Below are 22078 nucleotides of genomic sequence, written 5' to 3' on the forward strand. Positions count from 1 at the left end.
AAAAAACTAAAAATAGAATTACCATATGATCCAGCAATCCCACTACTGGGCATATACCCAGAGAAAACCATAATTCAAAGAGACACATGCACCCCCATGTTCACTGCAGCACTATTTACAATAGCCAGGTCATGGAAGCAACCTAAATGCCCATCGACAGACGAATGGATAAAGAAGATGTGGTACACATATACAATGGAATATTACTCAGCCATAAAAAGGAATGAAATTGGGTCATTTGTAGGGACGTGGATGGATCTAGAGACTGTCATACAGAGTGAAGTCAATCAGAAAGAGAAAAACAAATATCGTATATTAACGCATGTATGTGGAACCTAGAAAAATGGTACAGATGAACCAGTTTGCAGGGCAGAAGTTGACACACAGATGTAGAGAACAAACGTATGGACACCAAGCGGGGAAAGCCAGGGTGGGTGGGGATGGTGGTGTGCTGAATTGGGCGATTGGGATTGACATGTATACACTGATGTGTATAAAATTGATGACTAATAAGAACCTGCTTTATTTAAAAATTAAAAAAAAAAAAAGAAAGCACTGCAGGGACGATGAAACCATAGGCAGGCTGATGAGACCTGTTGAGCAAACAATCTCATGGCCCCTGCCTGGACTACCTGCTGTCACCAAGAAACCCCCGTTCTTATGAAAGCTCAGGCCAAGCTGGTGTAGAGAAAGACCCTCTGAACTCCCAAAGTTCCAATGAACTATGAGACCATGGACAAGTCATTTCATCTGAGTGTTAGGTACATTATTATTAAAAATAAAATAAAATAAAATAAAATAAATGCATATGGTTAGTTAAGTTCATCTCTTAACACTTCTCATTATCTTAAATTTGTGATTCTAAAAATGATACGCTGCATTACAAGTGGAAAAACTGAGATAAAAGCTAAAAGACTTTCTTAGGGCCAAAGAAAATCCCAGGACCAAATTTGCTAAATTTACAGATACTTTCTAGACACAAAAATGAAAGCTTGTAATAATTAGCTACTTGCTACTTATCAGATACATTTTTAAAAAGGAATTTGTGTAAATAAAATTTATTCCTATTTAGCTATAAATTGTTTTAAAAAAATGTTGTATACTGAAATGTGATACTGTCCTGTATTTTTTGACCATGCTAATGGTTCTGTAGGTAAGGTTAATGAGATAATTAGTTTTATATCATAAGTCCACCCATATAAAGATTGTTTCCTTTTATTATTCTAATTCAAAAACAATTAATATTCTAATCTTCGTACAAAGTAGCTCAAATTTGGAATGATTAGAACTAATGCAGTTATCACAGTCAATAAAAGGATTAGGATCCCATAATAATAAAATTTTAAAAGTGCCAGTAATTATTCAAAACTCTGCTTGTGTGTGTGTGTGTGTGTGTGTGTGTGTGTGTGTGTGTGAGAAAGAGATGGACAGAGATACAGACAGAGGGAGAATGAGAATAAATATGTCAGGGTTTCCAGAAAGAGAGTAGTTTGTAGTACATGAGACGTTTACAAAACCCTTGCTGATTTATGAGTCAGCCATTTTTGCTTCTGCCAACATTCAACATCCTGCATTTGGTCATGTTGGATTGCCTAGTGTTAGTTAACACACTGACTTTATCTGGTTCATCATTACTGGCTCCTTCCTAAGAAAGGAGGCTGTGTTAAGAAGGAACATACTGGGAAACTGCTCATTCACCTAAACTGTCTCACATTAAAATTTCTTGAAAAAGTATATTGAACATCATTTTAAAGGTAATAAATTTGCAATGGACTAAATAAAGAAAAAGTCATTCCATAAGGATGAGTGATAGTTGGTTTCCAGTTGCTCACCTCTACTCAGTTTGCCAATCCCTAGAAAACACAAGTACTCCTAGAGACACAGGCAATTAAGGGAATAGAACATGGCTCTTTGCAGCTGGACTTAGGTGAGCCACTATTCTCAACTCACTGTGCTAAAGAAGCCACTTCTCATGTGCCTCAGGTGAATTCACAAACCCCTGCCATTTATTACCCAAGCATGATGACTGGATGAAAGAAAATAAGTAGATCAATGTAAACTCATCATCACTTCCAGGAAATAGACACAACTTATGCCTTGCTAGTCTTTATACATAAAAAGGAGCCTATTTTTTTATGTCACCCCTACTTAAATTTCAGTAATAATAATTGAGATGAGAGACTCCAATGTGTCACTCATGTTTAAACAAATTGCTAATTAGAGAAACAACACTATAATTTATTATAATAAAGTTACACCAGATACTATTCCTTCCACTACAGTTACCAAAAGACTAAGCAAAGGTGAGTACTGACCTACACATTAATGATTTTGAGTGAATGACCACGGCTCTTTACAACTCACCAGAATCCTGGAAATGTTCTGAGTTTGATCCTTAGTCCTTGGAAAACAGAATACTCTTAAAATAGTGCAATTCAACAAAGTAAGCCCAGGAGCAACAGAACTGGAAGCTACTCAGTAAATACTGTTGGGCTCTGAAAGAATGGCGCCAAGCCATGGGCCTCACAGCATGTTTCCTACTCCAAATGGCAAGCCCTTTTAAAGCTATACATCTCCTTCAATCCATTTATCCATCAGCAATAAAACTGCTTTGATGGGATTGATTTAATACTAGGGAGAGTGCTGAATTTGATGAATGCATGACAGCTACTTATTTTGGCCTCTTTTGCAAAGCTATAGCTAGCATTGTTTGGCTCTTTTGCATAGCTGTAGCTAGCTCTAAATGGAAATTCCATTTCTTCCCCTTGTTTCATTTATCAGAACATACTCAGGGTAACTGTTACAGAGAGCAGAAAAGAAATGGCTCCTGGAACCCTTTTGGCACAGAGGGTCAGTACAGTGCTTGAAATGGGCATGCTGGCTGAACCCGTGCTTTGAGCAGTCTCTTTGCAGGATGAATAACATCTCCACCTTAGTACCAAAGTCATCATCTACAGACAGATAGACCCTCCTCGGGTCTCATCAACTCCCTTCAAGTCATGATAGGCCTCCTGCCTTGTTTCTTCCAGCTACCATGCCTACCGTTTTTGGATGATCCTCTCAGGCTGCAGGGAAGTTTTTGAGGTTCCTCAAGATGGCAAAGGCCTCCCACCCATCCCTACTTGACTTTTTTCCCCAACCAATTCCTTGAAATTTCCTCCAATCACAAACACCCAGGGTGTTATTTTTCTTGTATTTCTTTGCAGCAAGTCCAAAACTCTCTCTTAGTGGCTTTATGTCACTTTATGGGGTTAAAAGTATTCTTTAGACCAAATGGCAGAAAATAAACATGTACATTGCAGAATATACTCCACTCAAGGTAGAGAGGTGGGCTAATGCTTCTTAGCTGAGAGGGTTCAGTACCTTCTGCCCTGAAAGTTTTCAGTGACTAAGAGTACACAATCACACTCGGATAAGGAGAAAACATATATTTTATAAATAGTGTACTATAATAGATTGTCATATATACATATTGATATTTATATTTATTATACATTTTCATTCAGTTTTACAAATTTTAGGAAAATATTTCAGAAACATAGTATTATAACAAATCAGGGTGATGTAAAACATGATATGTTTGTGTTCCCTGGCAAATGCTTCAGATTTTTTTTTTTTTTTTTTGGCTGTTCTGTGAGGGGGCTTTCTCTCTATTTGTGGTGAGCGGGGGCTACTCTTTGTTGCTGTGCATGGGCTACTCTTCATTGCAGTGTGGTGCAGGCTTCTCATTGCAGTGGCTTCTCTTGTCGCGGAGCACGAACTCTAGGCACGCTGGCTTCAGTAGTTGTGGTTCACGGGCTCTAGGGTGCACGGGCTTCAGTAGTTGTGGCTCACGGGCTCTAGAATGCAGGCTCAGTAGTTGTGGCACACGGCTTAGTTGCTCCGTGGCATGTGGGATCTTCCCGGACCAGGGCTCGAACCCGTGTCCCCTGCATTAGCAGGCAGATTCTTAACCACTGTGCCACCAGGGAAGTCCCTGCCTCAGATTTTTGAGAAAAATAGTTTACCTCTTCAGCTCCACCTCATAAATCTTCACTCCAAACTTAAGGGCAGTATCAGAGGTCAATTTTTGCAGCACCAAAGCTCCTCCTCTGCCTGAGTTATTTAACTGAAAACCTCCGAAAGACAGCTCTCCACTACAGTTCTGGCTGATACAGGGGAGAGGTAGGATGCCATCGACAACACAGACTCACTAAGACAAGGGAGGATGGAAGATACCAGACTAGCAGAAGGTGGTGGTGAGGACTCTACAGCAAGGGAAGGAATGCCGTGGTTTCAGCCCTCATGATGAAGGCACTGAGGGTATGAGGGGCAAAGAGCAACTAGAGAAGCAGAAGCAATTCAGTGTTTAGGGGTCCAAAGCTGTGGTCATGGCTCTAGGAGAGCTGTTTGTATAGTCCAGCAGAGGAAGCCAGCACTCAGCGGGGAGGGAATGGAGAGGTGTTAATCAAGCGGGCTTTGGTTTAGGGAGAAGCAAGCAGGAAGCCCATGATGCTGAGAATAGAAGCCCCGTCCTTGAATTAACTGAGATGAACGAGGGGGACAAACCTGGGACCAGGGTAGCCACACAGGCATCGAGGGCTTAAGTGACAGATCAGTCGTGGTCCTGGAAGAAAACAGATGCATACACGAAAGAGAAAGGAAGAGTTTCACGAAGGGATGATTTTCAGTGGAGGGGCAGGGTTAAAGAAAACCAACAAGGGACTTGATGTGCTCTGGAACTGGAACAGGGCAGCGGAAGGAGTTACTGCCCCTGTGCCTGAAGGATCAAGGGGAAGGAGCTGGGGGGAATTGTCTCTCAGGGGCTCTGACCTAGAGAGTCACCAGCTGTGGCTATGGGAGACAGCCAGCAAACAGAAGCTGTGGCCTTTACGGAGGAGCACAGCCACTGCCAACACAGGGCGTGGCAGGGAGGGAGCCCAGGAACAAATACCACACGTTGTCTTGCTCTGCTCTTCGCTGGCCGGATGCAGCGGAGGGGGAGGGGGGAGCCTGGCTGATGCAGGGCACACAAGACAGTCCCTCAGAGCAAGAGCAGGGTAGACAAGTGTGGAGAGTGAATGTGCCGGGGGAAACTAAGAACACGGAGCACAGCGAGAACCCTGGGACAGAAGGATACTGCAGCCCAGAAGTCACGCTTTGGACCCCCAGGTCAGAATCCAGAGTGTGATTGCTTCTAAGCCCACACAGAAGTGGGGAAGTGGGAGGGAGGGTCTTAATAATTTAGTTAATATTCTTTCTCACTGTCTTTTTTTTTTTTTTGGTCAGTTTGGCCCAGGTACTGGTGCTGGTCCAAACACACAGGTGGGAGTCACCTACATTTAGCCAGTGGAGCAAGGGAGGCAGAGGCATGGAAAATAAGACAGGGATGACCGGCTGCTACAGCTCCAGGTAACCCATGAATCTCGAAAACATGTCAACTCTAACACTTGTACTTGGTTCTCAGGATACCTTCTAGTGGGTCGGGTCAGCATTATCATAGTCTAAGCCCTGTTCAGAAACCTGGGGAAATTTAGACAGCCCAATGAGTTGACACCAACTCCCTCACTTGTAAGTGTATTGGCCACATGAATCACAAAAGAAAACTTTATTAGAAGAAAATCAACTACCATTAGAAGAAATTTCTGTTCAAAGTTAAGGAGCCCAGGAAGGCTCCTTCACCGGCAGAAACCACACGTCCCTCGCTATGGGCTAGAGCTGCTCTCACCCAGCAGGGTCACTGACTCCAGCAGGTGTCTCTAGCCTGGACTGTGTTTCCACCCTCTGCCCCTCCCCACTCACTGCTCATGCTGGAGAACATGTAAACAGCCACTGCTGGCCAAGGCCAAGGCCGAAGCCACTTCCCTGGTCACTGGGAGGCTCCCCAGAACCTCCTTTCCCCAGCCTTAAAGTTTCTTTTAAAGCTCCCAATCCAGTGGGTTCCCTTACAGCTCCCCATGTTGCAGTGTTTGTCTGCTTGCTTGCTCACTTAATTAGGCTCATTTAGCTTCTAGGCTGTAGCGGAAGGTCAAACCACAGTAAGTCATTCAAGCCAGCCGCCCTCCTAGCACAATCAGCAGGTGCCCAGCATGAAGTCCAGGCACCTCCACTCTCTCCTGCCTTCCTTCTCCACCAAGCACACGCTCAGAGGCTGTAAAGAGCCTTTCTCTTCTTTTTTGTTTGATATTTCAGACCTGGTGCTAACCATCCATTTTAGCCTTTCCCGTCACTAATTTTACCCACTGGGGTTCTTCAGTAAACACAGGTTTTATGGATGCTTTACAAACGTGCTGAGAGAGAATAAAATGGTATAGTCTCATCTCATCCAGATGCTACACAGCTTGATAGGCTAATAATTAGTTTGACCCAGAGAATCTGAGACCTTCCAAAAGGGCTTTCAGGAAGAGCAGCACAAATCATCACCTCATAATAAAAGCCACCATTTATTGAGACCAACTAGGTCTCATACACTAATCTGTGGGGGTTACCTGTTTATACTCTAATCCCCATATAAATATGTAAAGGATATACTTACCCTTTAATACAGCAGCCCAATGTATTATGTATTCTTATCTCTGTTTTAGAAATTAGCTTAGAATGCTTAGGTAATCTGCCCAAGATTAACAGCTAGGAAGGTGCGAAGACAGGACTGGAATTCGGGTAGCCTGGACAAGCTAATCTGAGTGCCTGTAATGCCTACTAACCCATTATGAGCCCCTGATGGAAGAGGGGGCTAAATCACCTCATTATGTAGAGGTATAGGAATATGTTCCTTTAAAATAATAACAATGTCAAAGCATGGAATTCATAGTACCACGAATATGAGAATAAATAAGATATATGGGTCTGAGTTTTCACCCACTCACATCTGTGTATTCTTAGATGTATTTCTTAGGTGCATGATTTTCCTGGCATGCTATATAATTTACGTATTTACTTTTCATACCACTTATGGAACTACTGAAGGTATAGGACAATGACTATTCTCACAGCTTTATTAATACACTTAATTATTATAGAAATGATTAATTCAGTATTTGTGTTTAAGGCTGGCAAACTCCTTTCCCTAAAGCACCATTTCCAATTTCTGATCTTAAGCACATTCAAAAGATCTTGTGACCACCATCCATATGGGCCCTCCCTGATGTCATGATACATTTCCCTAGCTTTCCTGATATCCCACTCTGATGTGTAGTCTTTACTTTCCAGGATCCATAGACATTAGCAGCAGGCCTTGACCAACTCAATTGTAGGAGGACCTCTCTCCTGAAAGACCTTTTCTAAATGTCTACAGCTTGATCCCTTTACTGCCCAATAGAACACCCTTCCTGCCCCATGGGGGCCTTTCCTCCCCAACCAATACAGAAAACACAATTCACATTATATTCCATTACTATTGACTATTTACTGTTATGTTACATACCATTTGCTTATTCTTTTGTACCCATTAGCATTTTCTTAGCTTTCCCTGAATTATGATACTTTAACTGGTAAAAAAAAAAAAAAAGAAAGAAAGGAATCAACCATTCAAGAGTATGAAGAAGACATAAAGAAGGTGGCATGGGGTGTTGAGCAGAAGGTACTTGGAGAGTTAAAATAACGGTTGTCAATTCAGGCAACCAAGTACCCTCGCTGCTGACTCCAAAGCTCGCGTATATACTATATGGCAGCACAACCCACGTCCATGCCCTGCCTCACTTAAGGTTCAGCCTTCTGGAAACTCTAGCCCAAGGTCTCTATTACAGAGCTATGCTTGGAAAAGAGAGCAGGTGATGATGAGCACCAGGGGAAGCAACCAGGGCCAATGTCCTTTACAGTGATGACTAAAGGATGATATTCCTGACATCGTCCTTTAGTCATCAGGAACATCAGCAGGGATGAGCAGTTCCCTTGGGAAGCCAGGCAATAGACAGCCTCCCTTCCCTAGGCCAAGACAGGCTGAGTCCAGAGCTTACAAATTAAGTGCCACACAGGCAGAGCAGATGATGTAAATGAGTGAGGTGACCAGAGAGCGGCAATCAAGAGTGCACACACAGGGACTTCCCTGGTGGTCCAGTGGTTAAGACTCCACTCTTCCAATGCAGAGGATGTGGGTTTGATCCCTGGTCTGGGAACTAAGATTCCACATGCTGTGCAGTGAGGCCAAAAACAAACAAACAAGAGTGCACATGCAAACTGTAGAACTCCTGCCCAAGCAGAAGGAGCCAGCCACCTCTCATTGCATTGTAGGATGGTGGTCAGTGGTGCCAGCTCCTGTGATTTTCCCAGAGAACTCATAAACCCACATTTTAACGTGAAATATCTCAATTTTTAAATGTTATTGACAATTTTAATATATTTTTAAACTATGTGTGCCCTTGCCTATGGACATGCAGATGTGACCTATGGACTGCCAGTTTGCAACCCCTGCCTGATGCCTGAAAGTTAAGATTAGCTGCTTCTTTCCTTTCACTAGACTGTTTCTTTAAATTGTGCTCTCCCTGCAGCCTCTACCCCTCTTCCTTGGCTTTTCCTCTACCTTCTCTTCTTTTGCTTCCACTCACATCGTCCTAATTCCTTCAATCCAAACCCTCATTCCCTTCTCTAATGCTGTCCACTTATCCAAATTCCATTATAATGATTATATAAAAAGACCCAACCCCCCATCAAATAAAGCAATTTATGAAAAGTCAAAATGAGCAAAACTTTTAAACCTTGCATTAAAAGCCACCTAGTAGACGCCTCTGTCCCGAGGGAACTTCAGGCGTATTAATAATTCAAAGGCTCATACTTGATTGAATTTATTTTTTTATTCCCATTTGATATTACCTCATACATATGCTGTGTTTTCTCTTTAAGCTCTTGAAGTGAAGAGCCCTGTCAGCTTCCCCTGTTCAAACCACTCCAGCTCCCAAATGCCCCTCCTCCTCTCCACAAACATAAAACTGATAACATTTCAGACCTCTCTTTGGAGTTAGCTGGCAGTGGTGCCTGGAGCCCTCCTTGGACCTCCTGGGGCTCTAACCCTCTGTGAGGAACCATGGCCATGGCTGGAAGGTCTCTGAAGGAATTTTCTAGATATTCATCTAGCACTTCAGCAACCCGACACTCTGCCAACAGTGAGACATTTTCACCCCTCATTTTCTGGATTAGACCCCATTTCTGGTCATTTCATAAGACTGAGGTGTCAAAACAGGGCCAATCTTGAGTCTAGAGAGAGTAGGCAATTACCTACATACGGAGATTTACCAAATACAATAAAAACTGAAAACGTCCCCACCTGTTCACAACGGCTGAAACCTCAGGCCAAGCTTTTCATTCCACCTCCGAGGTACAGGAGACTGTGTCCCAGGAAAAGCTTCAGTAAACTTCAATCCATACTGAGGGATAACTACGGGATGTCAGATGTCGGGCACATTCCTCAAAGCAAGGTTAGGTGGTAGGTGAAAGGAGAGACCTGGGGCCATGTGGTTGGTGGGAGGCCCCACCGAGGCAGGGACCAGGTACCTGAGGTGGGAGGCGTGGCAGTCACTGCACTGACTTTCCTTCCCACCCTGCTCCCACTTTGCTCCTCCTCCAACCTGCAGCACAGTCAGTATTTTTGCCTGCCACAATCAGAGAATTTGGGGAAATACTTTAACACGTCCTCCAGTCATTAACACAAGATCAAAATCCTTAACCCACCTCCCACCCCCAATGACTCCTGCACCACCCCAGCATTTACAACGTTTACACAGACAACTAAGGAGACCATAAAATCTGCTGGAGTGTTACGCTGGTAATTCCTGAATCTGAAAACTTGAGGCAAGTCCTTTCTCATTGAGGAATTTCACTTTCCCCATCCAACAGAGATACAGCCCAGAGGGCAAACTCCCATGTTGGGTATAATTCTTTGGGTGAAATGTTTAGAAGAGTCTTGCCAACACAGAGCAGCAATTTCCATGCAAATTCGCGCCTGTGGGGAAAAATGCAATTGGTCCAACCATTGTACTGATGGGACACCCCCTTCCCACTCCACTGGGGTGTGCAAACACGAAGGAAGAGATCTGTTTGTTCAGCCTCTGAGCGTGCCAAACATAAACGACTCCTGTGTTGCAAAGGAGGCATTCACTCCACACTGCTGCTCAGTGGCAAGGACTGCATAGAAATGAGAAGTTGTGTTCCCCTCCTTCTCAGCGGGACTGTAAGAACAAAGGCAGTGTTTTTCAGAAAGAAACAGAAAAACAAAGCCAGGGCATTTATGTTTTGTGAAACAAAAAAGGCTGGTTAACCATGTGGAGTTTACAAAGAAAAATAATAATAATCTACTCAACTTGGTTAATTCCTGGGGTGACAGTGTTTCAATCCACCCACCTCAATTGCAATGGCCTGTGGCCACACTGGGGCAGTGGTGGATACAGTGGTGCAGAGTTCAAGACCCATAGATTGTTCTGGTCTCTGCCAGTAACTATCAAGATGAACTGGGGCAAATTGCAATAAATGAGTTGAAGTAGCTCAGTGGTCTTCAAACTGGGGTGCAGTGACATTTGCCCTGGTGCATGAAGACTTTCTGAGGGCTTTCCAGGGGAAGGGAGAGCTTTGGGGAATCAACTGCCAAATCTTCAACTTCCACATGTCCTCTTTCTTGAAATTAATCTGCTAAAATCATGTCTCAAGGACTCTTTTTTTCCTCCAATAATCCTTTTCCTTCTTTGCAAAAGAAAAGCACACTCCTCTAATAATCCTTTTCCTATTTTGCAAAAGAAAAGCACACTCTTCACCCACCACAGTCCTACTCAGGTGCGTTGTCCTGAGGTGTGAAAACCTCCAGAGCTTCTTCCTGAGGGAGAGTCCTTCTAGAGAAAAGCAGGAGCGTTTCAAAAAGAAACACTGAAGGGAGGTGAAACACTCATGGCAAGCCTCTTTCTTTCCTTCTTTCCCTCACTCTCTTCTTTCCTTCCTTCATTTCTTACAGTAGGAATTCAGAAGCAAGAAGGTTCCAAAGGGTCACATACTAACACATTCATTTGAATTAAAAAATGAAATAAGATTTTTTTTTTCTGACAGAAAGTAAGTCCAATTTGGCAGAATGGTTTGACAATAAGGACTAGCTTTGCCAATTAATTTATATGATGGACACTCTCCATAAATTTAATGAGCTAAATCTGTAGCTCCAAAGTTTTGATGAAAATATAGTTTTAATCATGGATATAATATTCAGTACATCAGCTGAAATATACTTTGTAACTATTTAAATTTATGATAAAAATTTTAGATGTCAACTCACAAAGGATCTTTCCAAATTATTTTACAGACTACATGAGCAAAAAAGACTGAAGCCACTAGTCTAGGAAGGAATTCCACTAGTCTGGAGCTCTTTCCAGGTCAACTGCATGTGAAATTTCTTGATCTTGTCTCTTTCTCCCTCTCTCTGCACCCAGCCGTATACCTGAGTCTCCCAGCCTTGCCATAATGCTTTATCAATCACAGTATTTGAGAGGAGACTTTGTTACTAGTGTTCAGTATCCCTTCAGCTACCCCCAAATAAAACTAACCTGAAAGACCCAGAAAACTTGAGGGAGAAGCTATGGGAGCCAGGCAGAAAGTCCCCAAAGCACTTTCCATATGTCTTGACCATCTTACAGATGAGGGGACTGGAATGAACAGACTGAACATCTCAACTGTGTCGGTAAAAATAATAAACTGGTCTGTCCCAATCTCCCCACAGTACTAACTTAATATTTACTTCCCACTCAGAAGAAAGAGAGAGCTATGATATTCAAGGTCAAACAGCAACGTTTCTTTTTAACTTTCTCTTTGTAATGCATTTAATTGACACAATTCTCATATTTGTCCACAATGATCACTCCTGGATGTGAAAATGAGGAGAAAAAAATACATAGATATAGAGAGATAGAGAGAGATAGAGATAGAGAGATAGAGATAGAAATATATAGAATAGCTCCCATTCCCTTTGCTTGATTTATAGAAGGCCAGAGTGGTAAGAATCTCTATTGTTACCAATAAACCTCAGAAAAGGAGATAAACTCTTCAGTGACTCTGATTAGCTATACTAGCCAGCTGGTTTTGCTTTAGACAAAATTTCTCTAATTTTTTTGTGCCATGGCCCCCTTTAGCCATCCAGTAATGTCTATGGAACCCCTTTTTTCTCCAGAGTGGCTGCACCACTTTTTTTTAAATTGTGGTAGCACTTAGCAGGAGATCTACCCTTTTAAAAAATATTTATTTATTTGTTTGTTCGTTTGTTTATTTATTTGACTGTGCCTGGTCTTAGTTGCAGCATGCGGGATCTTGTTCCCTGACCAGGGATCGAACCTGGGCCTCCTGCATTGGGAGCATGGAGTCTTAGCCACTGGACCACCAGGGAAGTCCCAGGAGATCTACCCTTTTAACATATTTTAACTGTACAATACAATCCTGTTAACTACAGACACTAGAACTGATTTATCTTGCATAACTGAAACTTTATGCCTGTGGAAAAATAACTTAGCATTTCCCCCTCTGCCAGCCCCTGGTAACCACTATTTTACTCTCTGCTTCTATGAATCTGACTATTTCTGATTCCTCAGATAAGTCAGATCATATAGTACTTGTCCATGTGTGTCTGGCTTATTTTACTTAGCATAATGCCCTCCAGATCCATCCATGTCATTGTAAATGGCAGGATTTCCTTCTTTTTTAAGGCTGAATAATATTCCATTGTATATATAAATCTCATTTTCTTTATTCATTCATCCATCAGTGGACACTCAGGTTGTTTCTATATCTTGGCTATTGTGAATACTGCTGCAATGAACTTGGAAGTGCAAGTGTCTCTTCAGGATCCTGATTTCAATTCTTTTGGAAGTGGGATTGTATGGACCCCTTTGCAGAATACACATAAGAAATGAGTAAGATTGCAAAAGGAGACAATCATCTTGAAATACTGTTATAAAAACATTTTTAAAAGCAATTTTGTGACATAGTAGTATTTGTGCTTTTTTATTAATATATTAAATAGCAAGTGTCAGGAGCAAGAATAATATTTATCGTAAGTTTAAAGTAGTGATTAGTATACAACGTATTTTGAAATATCTGCAACCACTATAATATGTTATTAAAAAATTTATGATTTGGTGAAAAATTCACAGATACTGCTGATATAATTGGGGTTTGCTGCTTATATACATAATAAAAGGAAATGTTAAATTTCAGTTAGAATTTAGTGAAAATACTTAAGTTTTTCCCATTCAAATTCACAGATCCCTTGCTCTAGACAAATTATGACTCAGAATATTTTGAAGGCCTGTCCACCTTCCTTTTTTGGCCCTCTTTACTCTTCTGGTTGGCTCTTCCTTCCCTGTATACCTACCCTATGGTAGTTTTGATAAGCTAATGTGATAGCATAGCTCATGTATAATAACCACCATTCATTGACTGTCTACCATTTTGCATACATTATTTATGTGCCTTATGACAACCGTCCAAGACATTTTATAGAAAAAATTTAAAAACACAACTAAAGCTCAGGAGGTTAAATAACTTGCCCAAGGCAACAAAGTGGAAGACTCGGTATTTAAACTCAGGTCTGTATGGCTTAAAACTTACTCCCATTTCCACTACACTCCACTGCCTCCTTCTGGCTTGGAGAAATTTTGCATTTTAATAGGGAGCCTAAAAACCAAATACCTCCAAGAAATAGATTTCTGATGGAATTTCAGGGCATCAGAAGAGATCTATTTGGAGATAAGGAGTCTTTAGACACTCTTTCAATTTTGCAATACAAGTAATTCTTTTCATCCACCACCCCACTTCAGAGAGATAAGGAACTGAATCAAACCACAGAAATATATCCCTAATCTTCGTGAGGGCTGCACAACTTTCAGAACATTGTGGACCAACAGAACGCTTCAGTACTTTTGAAGGGAAAAGGGAGATTGTGAGGAAGATATTTTACCCAGCTGCCACTGCAAGCACTGTTCTAGATGCATTCTGGATTTTTTTTTATTACTCCAAAGACAGTAAAGAAACTATGATCCTTACTTGATAGAGGAGGAACTGAGTGCCAAAAAGGATGAAGAAAAGGGAAGGAAGGGCTCTCCCCATCTGTACAACTTCCCAGCAGCTTTCTGTTAAGCAGATTCCCCAAATTCTAGAAGGAAGAAAGTACTGGGCAGGAAAACGAGAGCATCTAAAACATAGTTTCACAGATGAAGTACAAAAACAACTAGAAGGCAGCGCTCTCCTTCTAGACTGTAAACTCCCCAAGGGAAGGGACCGTGTCTTTTACACGTCTACTCTCCTGAGCAGCTGGAGTGGGGTCTGACGCAGGAGAGGCTCACGGTGATTCTTTTAACCATACAAGGCAACATACAAGGCAACACTGGCCTGTGAACTTCCTCTGTAGCTCTTTAGAGGATCCAAGACATTCTGTCAGTATAGGACACCCAGTGTTTCTAGCAGCTTGATTTTCCAGGCAATAAACTTTGGACAATGCTGTATTCATTAATCACTGAAATGATGCACATCTCTATCTCTTCTCATTATCCTTCTCTCTTATCATGCTTTCTACTATTTTAAGGCAGAACTGATAAGTATTGTACCCACTGCAACCACTGGATGACAGGCTTCATCTGGCTTTTTACTAGTATTTGTCAAGTTCAAATATATGGTATTCTACTGAGTGCATTAGAAAATTAAGATAGATGGGAATGGATTATGTCTAACATCTTTTATACTACAAACATTATAAAAAGTCTCCACTAGTCTCTAACTAGATCTTCTCCCTTATCTAGTGTTAACTCTAAGAAGCCATTTCAACAAATACTTATTAAGCACCTACTATAAACTTTGTCCTATTCTAGGTGCAAGGAGTAGGGAATACAATGTGATAAGTCAAAGCAGCAGTATAAATAAGATCGCTGAATCAACCGAGAAGTAACTCATTTTTGCAGTGCTTCCTACTTTTTAAATTGCTTTCAAAATACTAGCTCATATTTTTCTTAAGGTCACATCCTCCCCTAGGTGGTAGGTAGAGCAGGTATTATTACCAAGTATTAACAAGTTTGCAAGACTTGCCCAAGTTCTGACAGTGTATCAGTAGGAGAACTAAAGCTAGAGTCCAAACCACAAAGATCTAGCCCAGGACTTGAGTCTCCACTTTCATGATCTATTCCTTTTCCAGGCAGACTGCTTTCCTATATAACCAACGTCATTCAATAACACTGCAATACATATTCTGAGACCTCACAATCCAACTCATGATGGAGACCCCTGTTGTTCTACGTCTCACCCCAAAGTTCCACATGCAATTATTCCACCAGGTTAATGAGTAGAAATGGTTAATGAACTATGAATTCCATACCTAAGGGTTCCACTTATCTATTGCTACATAAGTTATTCTGAAACCCAATGGTTTAAAACAACAATTTTACTATAAGTCATGATTCTATCTATCAGGAATTCGGGCTGAGCTTATCTGGGTGATTCATCTATTCCACATGATGTTGATGGTGATCACTCTGCTATATTCAGCTGGAACATGGCCTCAATCACATGTCTGACACCTTACAGGGGAAGGAAAATGGCTGTAACACTGGACTTAGCTGGGACTATCAGCCAGAGCACCTGTATGCGACCTTTCCAGTATGACAGCCTCAGGGTAATCAGACTTTTTACCTGGAGTCTCAGGGCTCAAGAGTGATGAGGTAGAAGCTGCATGGTCTTTTGTGACCTAGCCTCAGAAGTGACATAGCGTCACTTCCATCATACTCTTTTGGCCAAAGCAGTCACCAGCCTGCTCAGATCCAAGGAGAGGAGACACAGACCCCTACCTCTCCATGAGAAGAGTGTTAAAGGATTCATGGCCATGATTTTAAACAGTTCCATATGGGTTTCTTATATTAACTTATAATTCCTCCTCTTAGCCAATGGTGGTCAAGAGAGCTGTCTCTGTTCCCATGCCACTCATTTCCTCTTCTCAAGTCACCCAAATTTGCTAGCCTTCTGTCTGTTCTGCACACTCGGCACGTTCCTACCCCCTGCAGTGTTGTGTTGGATGGTCATTTCCTGGATCACGGCCCTTGTTACACAAGGTTCTCAGTCTTCATTCATGGCTGCATGAGGTATACACTAAGGGACTGAGTCCTCATTACTTATATTAAAAGGCGCTGGTGCTGGTTGTTTAGTACCAGGAATGGCTTCTCTCTCCATTGGTGCTACTTTTGCATCATTCAGTCCCTGAGGCACTCCTGCTGTTTCCTTGTATGTATGTCAGCTGTGCACCTATCTCTGCCAACTTAGAACTGAGCTCTCAGAGTAGGGTCTTTACCTGTCCTAATAGGATGTTTTGTGTTCCCAACAGTACACTTGAGACCAAATTGCAAAGTAGATAAGAACACAAGCTTTGGGGTCAAAAAGCTCTGGATTTCTAATCTCTGCTCCACCACTGTGTAATCTTGTCCAAGCTACTTCATATCACTGAGCCTTAGTTTCCTAGTCTGAAAAAATGGAGACAAAGATATATACTTCCTGTCAAAGGGGTTAAAAGGTTCTATGTAGACAAAGCAATTATCACATCACTGGTACTTAGTAAATACCCACTAAATGGTAACTACAGTAATAGTAGCACTACAAGTAGTAGAAATGGTGGTTAACAATATCTAACTGACAAAGGACTATGATGACATAAAGTAAAGGACTCATGAGCATGCATATGAATTCCCTTCTCTACAGATATATAAACTGGACTTAAAATATGTATGGATATGAGTATGAACATACATACACATGTATAAGTTAAAATATTTATATTTTCCCTTTTCACCAGGTATATTTTATTTATATTTTTTAAATGTCCACATGGGGGGCTTCCCTGGTGGTGCAGTGGTTGAGAGTCCGCCTGCCGATGCAGGGGACGCGGGTTCGTGCCCCGGTCCGGGAAGATTCCACATGCCGCGGAGTGGCTGGGCCCGTGAGCCGTGGCCGCTGAGCCTGCGCGTCCGGAGCCTGTGCTCCGCAACGGGAGAGGCCACAGCAGTGAGAGGCCCACGTACCGCAAAAAAACAAAACAAAACAAAACCCTAAATGTCCACATGGGTATTTTCTGTCATTCATTCATACCAGCTTTTCAAGTAACTTTTACCAAGAGAATCTACCTATTTTTAAAAAGCATTCAGGGCTTCCCTGGTGGCGCAGTAGTTGAGAGTCCGCCTGCCAATGCAGGGGACACGGGTTCATGCCCCGGTCCGAGAAGATCGCACATGCCGCGGAGTAGCTGGGCCCGTGAGCCATGGCCGCTGAGCCTGCGCGTCCGGAGCCTGTGCTCCGCAACGGGAGAGGCCACAACAGTGAGACGCCCGCGTACCGCAAAAAAAAAAAAAAGCATTCAAATGCTGTGGTTGGGCTCGGCATATCACAAAGAATACAGCATGATGAAAATGTCTCTAGAGCATCATAAAGAAACACTTCAATATTTAATACGGGTGGATTTACTCCAAGGGCTGAAACACAGTCTGCCTATCACCAGCTCCGTTTCGAAATACAGTTCTTGGCTACACTCCACAGTTCAATGAATGTGATCAGTGCAAATTCACAAGGTGAATAAATCTTAAAGATATTGAACTAAGTTATTTCCCAACACAAGAACACAAGGGGCAAGACAATCTTGATTAGTCGATGCCTAAACTAATATTTCATCTTGGACTAGATGTTGTAAAGTTTCATGTTATTGACTCCCTGTTTGAATCTTCTTTGGAGAAAAGCAATATTCCACTCTGAATCGGTTATTATCACAACACCATCCCCATAGTTAAGATCTGTCAATATTCCTTCATCTGGGAGATGCTTAAGGTCTAAGGTTTTACCGGTCCTGACATGAAGTAATCTGCATCACAATTCACATGCAATTCACATCACTTATACAGTTCAACCTTTCTGAAAAAGTGAAAATCCTCCCAACAGGGACTATATTTACCTGCCATTCATCTACAACTGTGCAGAAGAAACTGGGTGGAGAATAGAGTTAAGGGCATTTTAGAGGGCCTGAAATTTTACTTCCCAATAGGCAGCAAAGGATGGGATGAAACATTGAAAGTTCCTAGGTTTGGTATAAGTACCGTGTATTAATTTCCTAGGGCTGCCATAACAAAGTATCGTAAACTGGGTGGCTTAAAGGAGATTTACTGTCTCATGGTTCTGGACGCTAGAAATCCAAAATCAAAGTATCAGCAAGATTGGTTCCCTCTAAGAGCTATGAGGGCAAATCTGTTCCATGGCTCTCTCCTAGCTTCTGGTGGCCCCAGGTATTCCTTGGCTTGTGACAGCATAACTCCAACCTCTGCCTCCATCTTCACATGGCTGTCTTCTCCCTTGTGTGTTTACATCATCTTCCCTCCATGTACATGTATCTCTGTGTCCAAATTTTTTTTATACAAAGACATTTGTCATATTGGATTAGGGCCCACCCTTATGACCTCATTTTAACTCAGTTACCTCTGTAAAGGCCCTATTTCCAAATAAGGTCATGTTCTGAGGGGGTCAGGACTTCAACAGATGTTTTCTGGGTGACACAATTCAACCCCTAATATTCAATATGCGAAACTGAGAGCAAAACGGAGCAAGGAAATGGCACAGCCATATTACAGCAATGTAGGACCAGGAAAAATGCCAAAGTAATAAAAAAGATTATCATTCGTGCCTTCCAAAATTATTTTTCCATTGTTTAGTCTCCTTTTATGCAAGCTACCATTGTTTCACTTTCAATCTCTGTAATTCAAAGCACAGAGAATAATTTGATAACCTTTTTTCCCAGATCTGTCTTGGGATGTCTAGTTCCCAAATAGGTTCTTCTGTTAGGTACAGGATTTCCCTGAGCTTTCTATATTTGTTATTTCTTTAGCAAAAGGGTTTGGAATAACTTGCAGCCAACTGTTCTGTATCATATTTTTCTGAGAATAATAGATGTGTATGGTGATTATCACTAGACTTGAGTTAGTTATAAATTGACAAAATCCTTCCAAACATTGGAAAATTGATCTCATCTTTCTCAGAAGAATGTTTTTCCTCTCTTCACCTCTGGTCTCCAGCTTCTTAGAACCAACCCCATTCAGGGAGGGTTTAAATAAAGAATCTACAGTATTTATGATGTTCTTAGGCCATAAATTATGCCTCTGCCAAGGACTGGGCTCTTAGAAATGGACTTTTGCTTTCTCTCAAGTATACTGCAAGGAGGAACACTATGAATCTGGGAATATCTCCTTCCTTTGCCAAAAGTATATGTTTTAAGCTTTGGAACCTCCTAAAGGACTAGCTGGCAAATACTGTATGAGAAACGAAGGACAAGAGACCAAGTAATAGAAATCATATCTGAATCCAACTTTGGATATGTGTGAGTTTTGAGATTGTACTCCACAGTGGAAGCAATACCATATAAAGTAGAGCCAATGTAAGAAATGCTTAGACTAATCTTTGTAACTGTATTTTCCCCCTAGATTGGGTGGAGTTTTGAATATTCCAAAGTCAGAAGAGGAGCCACGATTCAACAGATATGTAAAGAAACCTTGGAAGAAAATGTCTAGTCTCCAGAAATAAGAGTTAACAGAATTATAACTAATTCTAACAAATTTGAAAACCAAATACCAGCATCAGAGGACCATATAGTGGTATCATATTTTTACCTGAGTAATTGAAATCATAGAAAATCAAGTTGTGGAAGATACCTTTGCAGCAACCGCAGCCCTAAATTCATGTTCAACATGTGGATTTCCGGATCTTTCAAAGGGTGCCAACATGTGCTAAATGAAAGAAAAAGAAATATTAGAATCATCTTCCTCAAACTTGACCTACTAATTTCAGAGATAAAAGTCACTTAGCTTAATGGTTGTTTGGCTGCTTGGGCTGGAGTAGTGGCTTTAGATATTTTTCTTTCAAGTGAAATTGTAGCTTTACTGTAATACATTTTATGGCATCTCATAATATTGAAATGGTGTAATAACTATAGTTGTGTTACATGATCTCAAAACTAGGACAGCCCTTAGAGATTGTCTATCTTTTCAAAGTAGCTTTTACATACATGATCACTGTATCTCAGGTTACTAACTCAAAAGAATACGGAGGTCCAGAATGGATGTGTGACTTGCCCAAACTCACCCACAAGGCAGAGCCAGGACCTTGCCCTCCATGCTCTCTGCATCCTCTTTTCCATTTCTATTTCACATCCATATCACCTCCAAATACTTTGCTCAAATACTTCAGCATCTGAGTCACAGTTGCTCTCTCTCCCCAATCTTCAGCCATCATTCTCAGTAACAGAATCATCTAAGCTGATGACCAGAAAATTTCTCAACAACTCTCATCCTCAACTCCATCACACTTCAGCCACAACTTGGATTTTCTCATCACCAAGAACTGCTTACCTCTGAAATCTCTAGTCAGTTTTCCTTTTCTGGCACAATTCACTTTCCTCTCACATATCTACTTAAGCTGCCTATTGCAATAATCAGTCAGTCAAAAGAATACCAACTGAGAACCTACTGAACCCAGGCCTGGGAAATCAGTGTACGACCGGCTAACCATGGGCCTAGCGCCCTCTTGGACCTCTTGGTCAGGTAGCAGCTCACTATACACCAGTGCACACCTGCTCTGAAGGCCTCAACTGTCTTCTCAGCAATGGATGGTTACCCTCTCTAGCATCCTAAAATCCTTCAGTTCATTGATCGTCCATCATTCCAATCCCCAAATCCAGGTCACTTCATCATTCACATTCTCTGCTCCCAGACTACCTTGCTTCTAGGTAAGATCATAAAACTACAATGACTAGTTCCACCACAAATTCAAATTCTTCAACTTGATCTAAGGAGTTTAAATTACTTCAAAAGACCCAGAGAGAACCAAAAAATGGATGGAAGTCTTAAAGATGCAGATTTTCATTGACACAAGATAGCAATTTATAACCAGGTCAGCTAACCAGGAACAGAATAGTAATGAGCTCAGTATTGCTATTGGTAGCTTAAGTAGAGTTCAAATCAAAGGTTCCCATACATGAGTGGCTTTAACCTGAAGAGAATTATTAAAATACAGAGTCCCAAGTCCTACTTCAGACCCACTGGATCAGAACCTCTGGGAGGCGTATTTCTAAAGCTCCCTGATAGATTCTGATACAGCTAATTCACAGGCTGATATTAGGGTCCCACTGGGCTATACTCTTGGCCATACTTTTTTCCAGGACACAATGAGAGGGATTTCTTCACTAAAGAGGAGTCTGGACTGAATGGTCTGCCTTTATATTTTATTTCTTCTTCTTTCTCCTTTACCTGAACCTGAAGTATGTTAATGTTGTCTGTCCTCTGTCCCACATATGGCTCTTAGAACTCAACACACTGATGCAACTCGGGAGCACAATCCCGCCCAGATCAGCTGTGTGAGTCCAGGGTTCCCGCCAGTCTAGAAATGACAGTGGTGGATGCACATGCAAATCCTACTTATTCCACCTCCGCGGACATGAAGCACCACAACTTCTCTTAATTTTCCCCCTGACAAGGATGGGCTGCCTGCTCTTTATTCTCTTCTGCCCTCTTGCCTCATTTGTAATGACTTTATGTAGCCAAAATGAATGTTTCATTTCTGCCCTTCTAGCAGAAGTAAAAGCAAGATGAACATCACATCTTTGCTGGACTAAACACTTAAATGCATTTGTTGCTACAGTGGCCTCTGTGGACTCTGCCAAGGTGCAGCTTATGTCACTGTTTTGAAACATCTTTATGGTCAGTGAAAAGATAAGCATTACCTCCAGTGATGGTAAGATTCAAATAGCCAGTTCCAGTAACATCCCTGAAGATAAGTCATAGTCTGATCAGTTGATTTACAATAAATCTCCCCTATGTGTGTCTTGATAAAAGCAGACTTTTCAGGATTTTTTTAAGTTCCCTATCAAGGCTTTCCTTTCCATAATTTTCAGTTGCCAAATTATACAAAATTATAATTTTCCTCATTTACTATGGATATGATTGACTACATAGTCCTTAAAAAAGTTACCTGCAAATAAAATTACTTGACCCCAATTTCATATACACACAAAAAATAGATAATACTCTAAATGCTATCTCATCTTGTCGTTTTTCGTTGAATTACAAAAGGTTTCACA

At 41.5% G+C, this 22078-nt stretch overlaps 1 long non-coding RNA gene and 1 other non-coding gene across 4 annotated transcripts in view; both read right to left on the minus strand.

Moving 5' to 3' along the window:
- Positions 1–22078, minus strand: part of LOC102991465 (uncharacterized) — a 316878-nt gene that overhangs the window by 250956 nt on the left and 43844 nt on the right. For 2 of the 3 annotated variants that reach the window (XR_003676957.1, XR_008618748.1), the window contains exon 4: positions 19656–19730. This is a non-coding gene — a long non-coding RNA (uncharacterized lncRNA). Of the gene's footprint in view, positions 1–19613; positions 19731–22078 lie in introns of all 3 variants that reach the window. The other variant, XR_008618749.1, reaches the window with a different exon arrangement.
- TRNAW-CCA (transfer RNA tryptophan (anticodon CCA)) lies at positions 12253–12325 on the minus strand. Its single transcript has one exon. It is a non-coding gene; the product is annotated as a tRNA-Trp (tRNA).

Source organism: Physeter macrocephalus, chromosome 2 (genome assembly GCF_002837175.3).
Source record: "Physeter macrocephalus isolate SW-GA chromosome 2, ASM283717v5, whole genome shotgun sequence".
NCBI classification, from domain to species: domain Eukaryota; kingdom Metazoa; phylum Chordata; class Mammalia; order Artiodactyla; family Physeteridae; genus Physeter; species Physeter macrocephalus.